Here is a 16,034-nt window from a genome sequence, read left to right as displayed (position 1 = left end):
GGGCCGTGCACCCGGGGCCCTCACTTCGCAGTTGTCTTCCCGGGGCTGGCCGGGCGCTCGGGGCGGTCTCGGAGCCAGGGCTGGTGAGGCCACCGGGACGGCATGGGCGGCCCCGAGTGGCCCCTCCACCCGGGCGTGCTCAGGTTGAAAATTACCCGGCTCCAATCCGCGCTGCCTGGCGCAAAGCAACAGCAGGACGCGGGAGGGAACCAGAAAGGACGAAACAACCGCACAGGCCGCGTCTGGAGCGCCCTGGGGCGGAGGCAGCCGACCTTCGTGGGACACACGCGCCGCGGGGCCTCCTGCAAGGCAGGGCCTGGGGGGACTCCAGTTCCCGTAGACGCCCCACGGCCACGGCCACGGCCACGGCCACGGCCACGGGAGGACGCCAGTTCCCGTAGATGCCCCACGGGCGTGGCCACAAGCCCAGAGCCCAACACCCTTCCTGCAAAGTACACACCAGCACACACCCTCCACACACACACACACCCTCCATACACACTCACACACTCACACACACCCAACCGCCAGCACACAATCACACACACACCCAACCTCCAGCACACACCCTCCAGCACACGCTCATACACACACACATGCCCTGCAGCACACACACACTCACCCTCCAGCACACACTCACCAGCACACACCCTCACCCTCCAGCACACACTCACCAGAACACACACTCACCCTCCAGCACACACACACACACACTCCAGCACACACCCTCCAGCACACACACACCCTCCAGCACACACATACACACCCTCAGCACACACACACACACACACTCCAGCACACACCCTCCAGCACACACACACACATGCCCTCCAGCACACACACACCCTCCAGGACACACATACACACCCTCAGCACACACACACACACACACACCCTCCAGCACACACACACACCCTCCAGCACACACACACACACCCTCCAGCACACACACACACACACCCTCCAGCACACACACACACACACACACACCCTCCAGCACACACACACACACACCCTCCAGCACACACACACACACACACACTCCAGCACACACACACACACACACACACTCCAGCACACACACACACACACCCTCCAGCACACACACACACACCCTCAGCACACACACACACACACACACCCTCCAGCATACACACACACCCTCCAGCACACACACACATACACACCCTCCAGCACACACACACACACCCTCCAGCATATACACTCACCCTCCAGCACACACACACACCCTCCAGCATATACACTCACCCTCCAGCACACACACACACACACACACACACACCCTCCAGCACACACCCTCCAGCACACACACACATATACACACCCTCCAGCACACACCCTCCAGCACACACTCACACACACACCCTCCAGCACACACACACATATACACACCCTCCAGCACACACCCTCCAGCACACACACACATATACACACCCTCCAGCACACACCCTCCAGCACACACACACACACACACACACCCTCCAGCACACATACACATATACACACCCTCCAGCACACACCCTCCAGCACACACCCTCCAGTGCACACACACACACACACATACACCCTTCAGCACACACACACACACACACACACACACACACACACCCTGCAGCAGAACTGCTGGCATCTGACTGCTCGGGTGGAAAGGACCCCAAAGGAGGCAATCTAGAGGGAAGCCAGGGTGACTTTCTGAAAGCCAGGTGACTGAGATACGGGATCTGAGCAGTGATCCTAACTCAGAGAGGTTTAGACAGGAGGCCACGCCTGGAGCTGGGCCGGGAGACTGGAGAAACTGGTGGCCTGGAAGAGACCTTAACACTGCCAACTCTGCCTGAGGGTGTCAGCTCTGCCCTTCCTTATGCAGACCCGTCCCCTGCCAGGAGGGACCCACCCTGCCTGTCCTGGCGGACTGAACGGACCCTGTCTGCCCTGCTCCCTAAGGCCCGTCCTCTTCAGAGACTTCTTCTGTTAACAGTCCACACAGACATGGAGGCACTTGTCCATGAAGCCTGGGGATTCTGTTCCCGATGTCCCGAGCCCCTATGGGAATTGAGACCCAGAAGTGGCAGGACAAGGCTTACTTTTCCACAAGGTCTTAAACATTGTTTTGTGGTGATGAGGCGCGTATGGGGCCGTGGTGGCTGGTGCGCGGTGTGACTGCTTCACTGCAGGACGCCAGCGCCCAGGCGCAGCTGGACAGCCTGAGGGAGCGAGTTGAGGCTGAGGACAGGGCTGGGAGAGGTGTCTCCGGTGACTGGGAAAGACAGGAGGAACATGCGACGCACCTGGCTTCCTGGGTCCCGGCAGGTTCAGAGAGACTTGAAGGACACAGCCATCCAGCTGTGCTCAGGAGACCATGTCAAGGCTCCTCTCCAATCCTTTGCTGCTTTGCTTCCCACCAGGAAGTCAATTTTCTGAGTAAAAAAGTTCTCAGCCACCGAGGGAAGCATATATCAAGGTGGCCTCTCCTGGTCCACTTTTCTCCCTGGCTTTCCCTGGAACCGAGGTATAAATGCTGCCCAGTAAAATACACAGAAGACTGAGCCCCAGGAGGGACAATCACCCGCAGGGGCAGAGAACCCCCCGAGAGACCCCTCAGGGCAGGAGAGCCTCCCAGATGCCCCTCATTCTTCTGGGAACAAGTGTCTCAGGGCCAGCAGCTCCTCCCTGGGGACAGGTCCAGTCTCCTGTGTTTCGGTGTATCAGACTGCCCAGGTAGCTGAAACTTTCACCATTCTTTGGGCTTTGCTTCAGAGAGCCACCTACATGGATATTTTGACTAAATGGAAGGAACTATCAAGACAGGAGTGGTACCCAGGGTCTTTGAGACACATGAGGTGTGTTGTGTGGCATGGGTGGGAGGGAAAGTAGAGCAGACACTACAGGTAAACCACCAGTCACCACAAGTAAAACACCCCTCATCCAGATAAACCAGCACTCACCACAGATAAACCACCACTCATTACAGATAAACCACCACTCACCACAGATAAACCACCACTCTCCACAGGTAAATTACCACTCACCACAGATAAACCACCACTCATTACAGATAAACCACCACTCACCACAGATAAACCACCACTCTCCACAGGTAAATTACCACTCATTACAGATAAACCACCATTCACCACAGATAAACCACCACTCACCACAGGTAAACCACCACTCATTACAGGTAAACCACCACTCATTACAGGTAAACCACCACTCACCACAGGTAAACCACCACTCACCACAGATAAACCACCACTCACCACACATAAACCACCACTCATTACAGATAAACTACCACTCACCACAGATAAACCACTACTCACCACAGATAAACCACCACTCATTACAGATAAACCACCACTCATTACAGGTAAACCACCACTCACCACAGATAAACCACCACTCACCACAGATAAACCACCACTCATTACAGATAAACCATCACTCACCACAGATAAACCACCACTCACCACAGATAAACCACCACTCATTACAGATAAACCACACTCACCACACGTAAACCACCACTCATTACAGGTAAACTACCGCTCACCACAGATAAACTACCACTCACCACAGGTAAACCACCACTCACCACAGGTAAACCACTACTCATTACAGATAAACCACCCCTTCCACCTCAGTATGGCTGATGGAGGAGAGAGAGGGAAGGACAGGTGGACAGCTCCCAGAGACACCAGCACCAGGAAGATGAGGCTGTACCTGGTGCGACACGGTGCCCCTGGGACGCCTCAGGGCTGCACTCGGTTGTCACGGGAGCAGAGCCCCTCTAGTGTCTTGAGCAGCGGCAGGCCAGGACTGCAGCAAGTCCTTGCACCGCAGATTAGGGGCTGACCAGTCTCCACCCGCGCTAGTGTAGGGACTGGGCACAAGGGTCCCGGCCAGCATCAGGAAAGGAAGTGACCTTACCTCCATCCTTGGTGCTCTCCTCTGCAGAACGGCGGGTCGCTTTGCTGCTGTCTAGGCACATGGCCCAATGCTCATTTTGTAATGTCCCACCTCAGAGCCAGGGTCCGCAGCATGGGAGTGACACAAGTGCCCCGTGTCGGTTGGTGGAAGGTTCTCTAGGCACAGGCCAGGGGCCCTGGGAGCCCCAGGTTCGGTGGTCAGCACCGTGGACGGCAGCGGCAGCCTGCCCTGGGCTGGGAGGGGGGCTTGCTTTCCTCCCTCACTGCTACCTTCATCTGGGGTGCTGGAGGTATCAGCAGAGCTGGGCTCTAGTGAGCCTCCATTCACTTCTGTCATATGGTGAGTCTGTAGTTCCTGGAAACCACGTTGAGTGCCCTGCCAGGACCCCGCTGTGTAAACAGAGGTCCACTACCACGTTGAGTGACCTGCCAGGACCCCGCTGTGTAAACAGAGGTCCACTACCACGTTGAGTGACCTGCCAGGACCCCACTGTGTAAACAGAGGTCCACTACCACGTTGAGTAACCTGCCAGGACCCTGCTGTGTAAACAGAGGTCCACTACCACATTCAGTGACCTGCCAGGACCCCGCCACATAAACAGAGGTCCACTACCACATTGAGTGACCTGCCAGGACCCTGCCACATAAACAGAGGTCCACTACCACGTTGAGTGACCTGCCAGGACCCTGCTGTGTAAACAGAGGTCCACTACCACGTTGAGTGACCTGCCAGGACCCCGCTGTGTAAACAGAGGTCCACTACCACGTTGAGTGACCTGCCAGGACCCCACTGTGTAAACAGAGGTCCACTACCACGTTGAGTGACCTGCCAGGACCCTGCTGTGTAAACAGAGGTCCACTACCACATTGAGTGACCTGCCAGGACCCTGCCACATAAACAGAGGTCCACTACCACATTGAGTGACCTGCCAGGACCCTGCCACATAAACAGAGGTCCACTACCACGTTGAGTGACCTGCCAGGACCCTGCTGTGTAAACAGAGGTCCACTACCACGTTGAGTGACCTGCCAGGACCCCGCTGTGTAAACAGAGGTCCACTACCACGTTGAGTGACCTGCCAGGACCCCACTGTGTAAACAGAGGTCCACTACCACGTTGAGTGACCTGCCAGGACCCTGCTGTGTAAACAGAGGTCCACTACCACGTTGAGTGACCTGCCAGGACCCTGCTGTGTAAACAGAGGTCCACTACCACATTGAGTGACCTGCCAGGACCCTGCCACATAAACAGAGGTCCACTACCACATTGAGTGACCTGCCAGGACCCTGCCACATAAACAGAGGTCCACTACCACATTGAGTGACCTGCCAGGACCCTGCCACACAAACAGAGGTCCACTACCACATTGAGTGACCTGCCAGGACCCTGCCACATAAACAGAGGTCCACTACCACATTGAGTGACCTGCCAGGACCCTGCCACATAAACAGAGGTCCACTACCACATTGAGTGACCTGCCAGGACCCTGCCACATAAACAGAGGTCCACTACCACATTGAGTGACCTGCCAGGACCCTGCTGTGTAAACAGAGTCCACTATCACATTGAGTGACCTGCCAGGACCCCGCTGTGTAAACGGAGGTCCACTACCACATTGAGTGACCTGCCAGGACCCTGCTGTGTAAACAGAGTCCACTATCACATTGAGTGACCCTCCAGGACCCTGCTGTGTAAACAGAGGTCCACTACCACGTTGAGTGACCTGCCAGGACCCTGCTGTGTAAACAGAGTCCACTATCACATTGAGTGACCCTCCAGGACCCTGCTGTGTAAACAGAGGTCCACTACCACGTTGAGTGACCTGCCAGGACCGTGCTGTGTAAGTGGGGTCCACTACGGTGTGTGAGGGATTTCTTGTAATATGACGGGTAATAATCCTTCCCATTTAAAAATCTGGCCATATTCCTATTTCAGATTTTTTAGAATGTGACTTTTTACCCTTATTAATGTGTTTTAAGTATGAACCTGTTCTCACTAAAATCCAGGCTACAGAATATAGAGTATGTATCTGTCCTTAGGCAAAAAAGAAAAAAAAATCTCTATCCTAACTAGCCACTATTTAAAACCCCTTAAACAAAACAACCAGGCTTAATACAGTGGTTCATGAGGAGAATCCGAGATCACCCTGGCATTGGAGGAGGCTGAGATCCGAGAATCACGGAAGCCAGACTGGGCAGGAAAGCCTCTTCCCTCCAGTGAACCAAAATGAAACAAAAAAGCTGGAAGTGGAGCTGAGGCCCACGTGGTAGAGCATTAGCCTTGAGAAAAGAGCTCAGGGACAGCGCCCAGGCCCTGAGTTCAAGGGAGGCACACACAGAATCCCAACAACACAAATTTGCCATCTCGAGTTATGTGAAGCATGTGTTGACATCTTAGAGACTTTTATTTATACTCAGGATTAAGGGGAGTTCATGGTTGATAAAAATGGGTTTGGAGAGCCCAGGGAAGAGACCCAGACCGGGCTACCCAGCAGGCCTGGGCTGTGCCCAGCTCAGCCATTCACGGCTGTGCATCCCTGGGCTATGTGCTTACCCTTGCTGGCTACAGCACGCTCGGCTGTATTTACTGTCAAGTGCTCCACGGTAATTGCCATCTTACTTAATTCTGAATGCAAGGTGAATCCAGTGCCTTCCATAATGACAGCTGTGGCTGCTTTTCCTGACAGGTGTGCAGGTCAGGGGGTGGTCCATGCTTGCATTTCTTGGGACCCAGCCCAGACAGCCTCCTCTGCTGCTCGGGAGCAGCGTCAGATGCTCCTCAAAACCCCTGTTCCTGGAGCAGGAGAGCCTCGCTGTGGAACCTGGCTGCCACACACCAGCACACTCAGCATCTGTGCACCGTGTGGCCCTGGACGCCGGGCCAGTCCCTCTCACTTAGGAGCAGCACACAGAGTCGAGCAAGGCCACGCTGGGGCACTGTGGTCACTGGGGGTGTGGACTGGCGAGCAGGAGAGTTCTGATGGACAAATGGCTCTCTGTGTACAGTGAACAAACAGTGCCTTTGGAAAGCAGGCCAGCCGACAGGAAGGGGCTTCGGCTCTGAGCCGGGTCTCAGTCCCAGAGCCCCGCGTTGTGTGGTGTCTGTTGAATTCCTTCTGTTCTATGACCCTGTGTTGAAATGGGAACCACAGCCCTAGAGGGGAACCCTTGAGTCCAAACTTGACACTACAAACCTGAGCGTGGGATGGGGACTGTGACTTCCCTCCACCCGCCAGCCACACCCGGCCGGTGTGGAATCCTCACCCCCTCCTGCCAGACCCACCTTCAAAACAGCCTCCGCCTTCTACGTCCAGTCATGTAGGCGGTTCCCTTTATCCACGCTGGGTGACAGCACTCCTGGGCAGGGCAGGAGGCCCCTTCTTCCTGAAGGTAAGTGGATAATCAAACCTTCTTCTAGGGGTGGGGGTGGGGAGTGCCTTTCTTCCCAGGGTGTCTTGGGCACCCCCTCTCTAGCCCTTCACTTGGTACTTGGAACAAGACGCCAGCGCCTCGCCTGCTCAGGACGGAGTGGCTGTGTGTCTGTCTTCTTCCCATCTCTACACGCCCTAGACTGCCTCTCTTTCTGTCTCCACTTGGGCCACACTCCCACACCTGGCTTCCCCAGCCTCCTCCCTCCCTCCTAGCGCCCGACTCGTCCTGCCTCAGCCCTGGACAATATGGAATGAATGACTTGTGGAGGTGGAGGTCTCTCACCACGGGCCCACAGCTCCACGAGGCAGAGCATGGCTGTACACGGTGCCATCCATCCCAGCGCCTCTGTACCTGAGGATTCGCATTTGTGGATTCAGCTGACCGTAGATCGGAAATGCTTGGGGGAAACGTGGTACGTGAATTGGGCGCGTCCAGTTGTCCTGGCTCCCCTAAGCAGTGTTGTATCATAACTGCTGACCTTGCATTTGCGCCAGGCTAGGAACCCTGTTGTCCACGGGCAGGTTCAGCCGTCCTCAGCTGTGTGGTGGGTGCTGGGCAGACGCCACACCGGGTAAAGGAGGGACCGGCGCGTCTTCAGAGTTTGGTGTCTGCTGGGGCCCTGGAGCCAAACCCCACGGACACCAGGAGAGGACTCCAGGCCTACACGCCTTCCCCTTCCACCAACGGTAGGAGAGAAGCCTGAGAAATAGTCTCTTTTTAAGATGCTTGTTCCCAGCCTCTCACTCACTTGACAAAGACAGGTGAGCATTCGTTTTTAACCTTGGGGGTCATACTTTCCTGCTGTCAGTGAGACGCTGTGGCTGGCAGTGCCCAGGTGTGGACAGTCACAGCCCTCCCCCAGGCAGGCTGGGCCGCACCCTTAGCTGGCAGGGGCACGCTTGGCCCCCTTGAGGGGAGCAGCTGCAGGTACAGGTCAGAGTAATGGGAAGCGAAAGGCCTGGACGGGTGTAATACAAATTTGTGTCAGCATGCTCTGGCCTGGACTCCACTGACAGTGCTCATCAGAAGGTCTGACGTGGAGGTTCCTCAACTGCCCAGCTAGTTTGCCGGATGAATCTTCTGGTCACGTTGCCTGTCTTCTTGGTGATGGACGCTGACTGGGGGTGGTGACGTAACCCGGGGCCTTCCTGGCCGTGGTCTGTGACGGGATGCAGCTCCCTGGCGTTCATCCTGTGTCTCTCTGCAATTCTTTGTCAGCTGGGCAAGCCGGCACACATGAGGACGGGCCGTGGGGACCAGCTGTCTGTGCTGTGTTGGGAGGAGGTGCGGGAGATGAACTGGGCCGACAACCAGCCCTACCGTTTCAGTCAGTGTTTTCAACTCCTCTCTCCACTGGATGAGAGCAGCCTGTCTGCAAACACACACACGTCTCACCTGGTCATCTAGAGCCCACGGTGGGGTCATCTACACCTGCATGGAGGGGGGTCACTGCCCACCTGGGCATCTACACCTGCACGGGGGGGAGGGGGGTCACTGCCCACCTGGACATCTACACCTGCACCTGTATGGGGGGGTCACTGCCCACCTGGACATCTACACCTGCACGGGGGGGTCACTGCCCACCTGGACATCTACACCTGCACGGGGGGGTCACTGCCCACCTGGACATCTACACCTGCACGGGGGGGTCACTGCCCACCTGGACATCTACACCTGCACGGGGGGGAGGGGGGTCACTGCCCACCTGGACATCTACACCTGCACGGGGGTGTCACTGCCCACCTGGACATCTACACCTGCACGGGGGGGAGGGGGGTCACTGCCCACCTGGATATCTACATCTGCACCTGCACGGGGGGGTCACTGCGCACCTGGGCATCTACACCTGCACGGGGGGGGAGGGGGGTCACTGCCCACCTGGACATCTACACCTGCACCTGTATGGGGGGGTCACTGCCCACCTGGACATCTACACCTGCACGGGGGGGAAGGGGGGTCACTGCGCACCTGGACATCTACACCTGCACGGGGGGGAGGGGGGTCACTGCTTGTCACACTTGCCATGAAGCCATGTCCTGCTTGGCCTTGGCTCCTGTCTGACCCCGAGCACAGGGGCTGACTGCCCCTGAGGTCAGGACCCTCCCGTCATGGGGTGCAGGACAGATACGGGGATATTTTCGTCCTCAGACATGGCGTTGGTGGGAGTTAATCTCTGTGCTTCATGCCGTGTTTGACTCTGAGGGCTGCCCCTGCCATTTCTGGAGAGCCGTGCAGACATCCTGGCCCTGAATGTGGTGTCTGTGCCTCCCAGCCTCCCAGCCCCTCCTCTGTGGGAACACAGTCTCCTCACTGCTTAATGAGGTTTTGTTGTTCAAAGCCATCTGCCTGGGTCTGGGGCAGCTACAGATGTTATTAACTGGTGTTTGCAGGCACACATGGCAGTGCCAGGCCATGAGGGAGGCTTGTAAGCCTGAGCAAGGACAGAAGCCTCCACGCCCAGAACCACGGACAGGAGCCTCCACACCCAGGACCAGAGACAGGAGCCTCCACACCCAGAACCTCTGACAGGAGCCTCCACACCCTGGACCAGAGACAGGAGCCTCCACACCCAGGACCTCTGACAGGAGCCTCCACACCCAGGACCAGAGACAGGAGCCTCCACACCCAGAACCAGAGACAGGAGCCTCCACACCCAGAACCTCTGACAGGAGCCTCCACACCCAGGACCAGAGACAGGAGCCTCCACACCCAGGACCTCTGACAGGAGCCTCCACACCAGAACCTCTGACAGGAGCCTCCACACCCAGAACCTCTGACAGGAGCCTCCACACCCAGGACCAGAGACAGGAGCCTCCACACCCAGAACCTCTGACAGGAGCCTCCACACCCAGAACCTCTGACAGGAGCCTCCACACCCAGGATACCCTGCCTACACTCCCCTGTGCGCAGTTGGTCAGCACCACCACCAGTAGTGTTACACAGATGCATGTGGACCTGCCTGCTCTTGCTCTAGAGAGGACTACAATCCAGCAGATCCTCCTCTACATCAGTGAGTGGATCCTCCTCTACAGCAGCGAGTGGATCCTCCTCTACAACAGCTTGTGGATGGTCCTTTCCAGCACAGGCAAGCCACTCCATGAACCGGTAGCTGTGGCTCTCCCTGGGGTGGCTGGTGTCTGTTTCTACGGGCTTGAACTGGGTCCCTCTGTTCTATCATCCTTGTGGAGCTGGGTCCCTCTGTTCTATCCTGTCATGGCCCTTTGGGGTGGTGGGTTAGGGTCTTGTGCTGTGTGGGGTGCCAAATGTCCTCTGGCCCTGCTCTGTGGAGGTGGGGTCTCTTCCCAGGATAACCACTCCAGATGCTCTGGATGGAGCTGCTCACAGGGGCAGGGTAACCGCCCCCACCCCCAGATCCTCTGAAGAGAAGATGATGACCAGGGAGAGCACCACAGCGGCCTCACTGCTCCTGGGTGGAGTGTCTTGCTTAGATCAAGCCCCACAGGCTGTCTCTCCTCTAGGAAGCCCGCAGCTGGCAGCAGTGAGCGTCTCTGTGTGGGCAGGGAAGCTGGGGTCCCAGGCCTCTAGGCCCATCCTGAGCCTGCAGCGTCACGGCACCAGACTGTGCCCTGCCTGCTAAGCAGCCACTGTAGCCTCACGCCTGGTGTGCTGGAGGCTGCGCTGTGGATGCTGTCACCATGGCCAGTTTTTGGGTTCTTCCCGCTGTCCGGATCTGACTCCAGTTCTCAGTGGTCCTGAGTGGATGAGAGCCTGGGCTCACAGAAGCTCTGGAGCTCAGGGCTCCCAGCCTCTGCCACGTCCCCTTCTCTGTGGTGGATATGCTCAGATGACTTCAGGGACCCCGGCTGCTCTGCCTGCCGGCTGGCTGTACCTCCACAGCTGTCCTTTCGTGGGCAGGTGAGGCCAGTATCTCTCAAACTCCTGGACTTCTGCAGAGCTACAGCTTGGAATGGCTGTCATCCCGTGGTGCTTCGTTCACACTCCTGGCATGTCACTGACTATCGAGTAACTATTGAAGACACAGTTCCTGCTGGGGCCCGAGGGTCTGGATTGTAAATATGAATTGTGTTCTTTTCAGGGGATATGAGCTACAGGCCGACTGGGTGAGGCGGCTGCAGCCCGCTTCCTCGGGTCATTCCGGAAGACAATGTGAGCATCAGTGACAGCTCACGGCCAGGGTCCCCGCTGTGGGGCAGCAGCAGGGTGCACACTTCCTTTCTGGGTCACCATTCTCTGCTGGCTGTCAGGACACAAAATGTCTGTGCCTGTGGCTCTTCGGATGCGTCCAGGTGCAGGGCAGACTGAGGGCCTGTGTGAGAGAGCACCTACAACTTCAAGCATGTGATTCTTAGAAGCCTGTTTTGAAAAATAAAACACCAATAAGCTTAGAGCCAGGCGTCCCTTCCCCAGCCCTGGGACCTCGGTGGGAGCACTGGGCTGCTCACACATCAGGTGTTCTTACAACCATCAAGTTCTGTTTGCCTTGATCACGACCCCCAACGAGGTGCCCACTTCTAGGGTGAGTTCTGGTGTGAAGACAACATGGAGCCTAGGATAGTGAGGGTTGAACACGGGCAAGACTCAGAAACCCGAGGCTGAACCCCAGGCTGGCTGCATGCCAGGCGTTGTGCTAGATGCTCTGACCACTCCTCCCATGGAGCACAGAGCGGCCAAGAGGAGGATGTGCCCTGGTGAGCCGGCCCTCTGGGAAAGAGCCCTAGTGATCCACCTGCCCCATCCATGCCTAGTGATCCACCTGCCCCATCCATGCCTAGTGATCCACCTGCCCTGTCTGTGCCTCGTGATCCACCTGCCCTGTCCGTGCCTAGTGAACCACCTGCCCTGTCTGTGCCTAGTGATCCACCTGCCCTGTCTGTGCCTAGTGATCCACCTGTCCCGTCTGTGCCTAGTGATCCACCTGCCCTGTCCATGCCTAGTGAACCACCTGCCCTGTCTGTGCCTAGTGATCCACCTGCCCTGTCCATGCCTAGTGATCCACCTGCCCTGTCTGTGCCTAGTGATCCACCTGCCCATCCATGCCTAGTGATCCACCTGCCCTGTCCATGCCTAGTGAACCACCTGCCCTGTCTGTGCCTAGTGAACCACCTGCCCTGTCCATGCCTAGTGATCCACCTGCCCTGTCCATGCCTAGTGATCCACCTGCCCTGTCTGTGCCTAGTGATCCACCTGCCCTGTCCATGCCTAGTGATCCACCTGCCCTGTCCATGCCTAGTGATCCACCTGCCCTGTCCATGCCTAGTGATCCACCTGCCCTGTCTGTGCCTAGTGAACCACCTGCCCATCCATGCCTAGTGATCCACCTGCCCTGTCTGTGCCTAGTGATCCACCTGCCCTGTCCATGCCTAGTGATCCACCTGCCCTGTCTGTGCCTAGTGATCCACCTGCCCTGTCCATGCCTAGTGAACCACCTGCCCTGTCCATGCCTAGTGATCCACCTGCCCTGTCTGTGCCTAGTGATCCACCTGCCCTGTCTGTGCCTAGTGATCCACCTGCCTGTCCATGCCTAGTAATCCACCTGTCCCGTCCGTGCCTAGTGATCCACCTGCCCTGTCTGTGCTTAGTGATCCACCTGCCCTGTCTGTGCCTAGTGATCCATCTGCCTGTCCATGCCTAGTGATCCACCTGCCCATCCATGCCTAGTGAACCACCTGCCCTGTCTGTGCCTAGTGAACCACCTGCCCCGTCTGTGCAGCTCAGGTACTCGGCCCTCAGGCTGGGGTGTTCTCACCCAGACATACCTTCCTCTCAGCAGCTCAGCCCCATCCGTGCCCAGGTGAGGACAGCCCCATGGCCCCTGCTTGATGGCCGCCCAGGGTGGGGCATCCTGTCCCATCGAGGTGGTGGCGCTGGCCTGGAACCTGCTCCCAGCTCATACCCTTGCGTGCTCATCCACCTACCACCTGTGCCCCACAATCTTTTTTCTTTGACTGAAGAGAAGAAGCAGGGACCCCAGCCACAGGGAGCCCAGCCAGAAGCCCAGATGAAGCCCTGGGTGAGGCTGTGAGGAAACATTTTGGAGGAGAGGAGGAAGTGAGCTTGGGAGCCATTCACCTTCCAGAAAGACAGAAGCTTTTAATTGTGGGACAGTGAGTGGCGCATTTGGAGAGGAACAAGACATACGCACGCAGCAGTGTCTGAAGACAATTAGCTCTGGTGACCACACGCAAGCCAGCCCCCGGCTGCCACAGAGGCCCTTCATCACTGGAGTGAGGCCTGTGACTCCTGCACCCATAGGTGCGCGCTCCCGGGCTGCAGGTCGCAGCCGATGCCTCCTCAGGCTCCGACCCTCACCCCTCCAGAGTGAAGGCACCAGGTGACAAGTGCCTCTAGTCCCCAGGATTCTGGAGGCTCCTGTGTGGGCAGCAGGTGGGGCCCTTGTTCCTGGAAAACAGAGCAGTCTCAGGCAACAGGTGGCCACACAAAAGGCACAGACACTAGGGCTTTGTCCCAGACTCCATGGGGTGTGCCTGTGTCCAGGAGCCTGGACCAGGATGTGAGGCCCTAAGTGAGCGGCCAGGCGGCAGGCTGCACGGTGGAGGAGCACATCTGCCAAGCAACCCTGGCACACCAGTGAGAGCACACAGACCACAGCCCGTCGCCGGAGCTCACCCACAGTGCCCGCCGCGCGTCTGCAGTGGCATGAGGAGCCCAGCCCGGGCGTGTGGAGTAACGCTATTCTTGCTGGTTGAGATGTGTGGGGTCATGGCAGGCTGTGGGATGTGCTGTTGTGTTTCTGTGTTGTTTTGGGTTGCTTGGGTTTCTGTCTTGAGTATGATCAAACGGCGGCCAGAGCCGTGCATGGTGGACCTGAGGATCTGGAGCTGAGGCCCAGCCCTGCTGAGCTGCGGGGCTTGTCCACCTGCACTGAGACGTGACCCGGCCAGGCACCTGGTCTGTGGCTGGCTTTCCCGAGCACCCATGGCTGTGCTGGGTGGTGTTCAAGAAGTCCTAGCTGGGGCTGGGAAGGTGGCTCAGTGGTAGAGCGCTTGCCTTGCATGCTCAAGGCCCTGGGTTCGATTCCTCAACACCACATAAGCAAAAAGAAAAAAGCTGGAAGTGGCGCTGTGGCTCAAGTGGTAGAGCGCTAGCCTTGAGCTGAAGAGCTGAGGGACAGTGCCCAGGCCCAGAGTTCAGGCCCCACAACAGGACACCCCCCCCCAAAAAAAGAAGTCCTAGCTGGTGTTTAAGTTTTCTTTTATTGTCCAGAGGTCAGGTTGAGTCATAGCACGGGGAAATGCTCCGGAAGATGTCTTTCCATAGTGCCTCGGCCAAGGGAAAGATCTCAGCTATCGGTGTGAGGGGCTCAGCTCCTTCCTGGCCAAGGGCTGGGCCCAGCTCTGGTCGCCACGCACCAGGGGTAGCAACAACCACTTCCCACATGCTTACTTCAGCCTGTGGAAAGGGTTGTCCGCCTCTTGTTTCAAGGTTAGTTCTTGACATACCTCCGTTGGCTGAGGGCACGAAACACTGCCTGTGGAGTTGAGCTGGCAAGCCGTGGGGGTGTCCGGAGGCTGGCGGCTCCCCGGATGGCCCGTGCTCTCTCATCTGCCATCCACCTCTTGCGTCTCCCGTTCTTCATATGCTCTTTGCAGAGTGCAGATCCCTTCCTGTACCCCAGCAGCGTGAGGCAGGAGGGCCAGCCACAGAGGATGCCCGCAGTGAGGGCTCAGAGAGGTGGGCGGTCTCCCCATCCAGCTGTGAGGCAGTGCCCCCTGCCCCTCCCCCTGACCAACAGTGGAGGCTTCCTGTGCCCCTGTGTCCCTTTCCTTTCACTCTGATGACCTCCCACGCTTCCTCTAGGAAAGGAACATGCTGGTGCTGTCTTCTGCAGAGTGGAGTGCCTGGAAACACTGACCTCCGGGTCTGCAGTGATGTCTCCCTGGCTCAACCAGGGCCTAGCTCAGGACACACACTGGCCCCTGACCAGGGACATGGATGCATCCACAGATCCACAGTGTCCTGTCAGGACTCAGCTCAGGATGCACCCTGGCCTCTGCCCTGGGGCACAGTTGATGTTCACAGACCCACGGCATTATCAGATGAGGGTCCAAATCAGCAACATGACCCACGTCTGATGCCCCCCTTCAACAGAGAAGCATAATCAAGCAACCTTGATAATGAGATCGGGACAAAGCCTGAACCAAAGGGACCTGAGAGGGAGGTTCTGTGGCTTCAGCTTCAAAGGCCCTGGCACTGAAGTCCCTGGGTGCCCCCTGAGGACCGAAGCTGGGGGCCAGCACTGCCATGGGCACCTTCTGAGGAGCTGGGCTGCACTATGGAGACATGCCTCCATCAAGCCCCAGGGGTTCTAGAGCTCAGACCCCGCCACAGGGTTCTGAACACCCACAGGAAGGCGTGGGCTCATGGAGTTCACTGGAGCTGAGGAAGAAGGGAGAGAAGCTCAGTCTAGCCGACTGCTATGAAGATGCCACGAATGCCTTCCAGTCACCCTCCTACTGGCACAGGATCAACCCAATCCCAGCTGACAAAGGATCAACCAAGTCCCACTCAAAGGATCAACCCAATCCCTGCTGGCAAAGGATCAACCAAGTCCCACTCAAAGGATCAACCCAATCCCAGCTGACAAAGGATCAACCAAGTCCCACTCAAAGGATCAACCCAATCCCAATGGACACAGGATCAACCAAATCC

The sequence above is a fragment of the Dipodomys merriami genome, unplaced genomic scaffold (assembly GCF_024711535.1).
Source record: "Dipodomys merriami isolate MVZ:Mamm:240054 unplaced genomic scaffold, mDipMer1.0.p SCAF_8, whole genome shotgun sequence".
Lineage (NCBI taxonomy): Eukaryota > Metazoa > Chordata > Mammalia > Rodentia > Heteromyidae > Dipodomys > Dipodomys merriami.
Note: the sequence above shows the minus strand (reverse complement) of the source record.